The following is a 2,022-nucleotide window of genomic DNA, read 5'->3' on the forward strand; positions in this document are numbered from 1 at the left end:
TTCCTGACTTCCTTCTTTGTGTCAGTGTGCCGGGATAAACTTCACGTTCGCTTGAATGTGTCAGTGCGTCTGTTGCGTACTACCACTAATGCCCGACCGTAACCATAGGCTCAGGACGTAACCCAACTATTGTACTAATTGTCTGTTTGTCTTCAATCGTTTGCTTTTTGTAATAGTCTCACGTAACACAAATATATATTTATGTGCATAAATATTAAATATACAATAATTCGCGACTTCTATACAAGGATCTAAAATAATTACATTTTATAATACTTTTTACTTACTTTCTACTTTATACACAACAAATGATGCACAATTACTCATTCATAATCGTCTGCTACTGATGCATCCTGCAGTTAAGGATTATGTCAGCACTTCACTACAATTACTGCTAATACAAATGCTGATCTTACGATCCTGCCGTTGCACTATTATAAATCTGCCGAATTCTACATACCGTGAAACATGACATGCCGTAAAACATTTTTTCCTATAAGTAAATTCCATCTTTTTATTATATATATCTACAATATTTCACGTATCATAATAACATTCTCATTCATACTAAAATTAATTAAGTCTATCACAAGCTCTTGGTACTAAGCAAAACTAAACACATTTGCTCATTATCAAATTATACACAACGATATAAAATGTTTAAGCTAATTTTTTTGTTCATTTATTTCCACTGATGTATATTTATGGTCACTACTTTCTACTGGGAAAAACAAAAAGAAAACAAGAGAGAAAAAGAGAGAGAGAGAGAGAGAGAAAGAAAAAGAGCGAGACAGACCAAAAAAAAGGAGACATAAAAAAAAAGCAACACAAAAAATATATAGTGTTAGATATCATTTTACGGCAAACATTGACTACTTAATTATATTCTTCTTCCATCTTATATATTTTACTCTTATGTATAATGGAGCACCTTTATTCTGTTTTGCTAGAAACAATAAGCAAAAAATTCGTAGCTAAACATCTATAGACCAACTAACTTTAGCAGTTCTCTAACAAATATGATCGAGGAACTAATAATGGTAATGTACTTTGTTCTTGTGCTTAATGAAGCATTCCCTCTCTGTTCTGCAAGAAACGTTAAGCAACATATTCCTAGCGGGACATCTATAATGCAAATAAATCTAGAAGTAGTTTGATAACAAATAAGATCGAGCAAGGAATGGTGTTAATGTACTTTGTTTTTGTGCGTAATAAAGTACCCTCTCTCTGTTTTGCAAGAAACAATGAGCAACAAAGTCGTAGCTAAACATCTAGAGACTAACTAACTCTAGCAGTTCTCTAACAAATATGATCAAAGAAGTAATAATGTTAATGTACTTTGTTCTTGTGCTTAATGAAGCACCCCTTCTCTGTTCTGCAAGAACCTGTGAGCAACAAATTCCTAGCGAGACATCTATAAAGCAAATAAATCTAGAAGTAGTTCTGTAACAAATAGGATCAAGCAATTAACGGTGTTAATGTACTTTACTGTTGTGTTTACTGAAGCATCTCCCCTCTGTTCTGCAAGAAACGTTGAGTAACAAGTTTCTAGCGGGACATCTATAAAGCAAATAAATCTAGAAGTAGTTTGATAACAAATAGAATCGAGCAAGGAATGGTGTTAATGTACTTTGTTTTCGTGCTTAATAAAGCACGTTCTCTCTGTTTTGCAAGAAACAATGAGCAACCAATTTGTAGGTAGACTTCTATAAAGTAAATAAATTTAGAAGTATTTTGATGAAGAAATTGATTGAGCAATTTATGGTATTGTATAGATTTTTGCATAGTACAGTAGTGGCAATTTTTAAATAATAGGAGTTTTATAAATATTGTGTTGCTATCGTAGAGCATAAAACGAGCAAATAAGTATGATGTGTGTATATTTTTTTTTTAGGTTTGTTTGTGACGTTGTTGTGTGGTGGGTTGTAGCTTAGCATTTATTCAGCACCCCCACCTTTAAGTATAAATTGTAGCAAATAGTGAAAAGCAAAAAAATTTGTTTTGACGGCAAATAATTGCAAC

Source organism: Pseudomyrmex gracilis, unplaced genomic scaffold (assembly GCF_002006095.1).
Source record: "Pseudomyrmex gracilis isolate BER0280 unplaced genomic scaffold, ASM200609v1 scaffold_2359, whole genome shotgun sequence".
NCBI lineage: Eukaryota > Metazoa > Arthropoda > Insecta > Hymenoptera > Formicidae > Pseudomyrmex > Pseudomyrmex gracilis.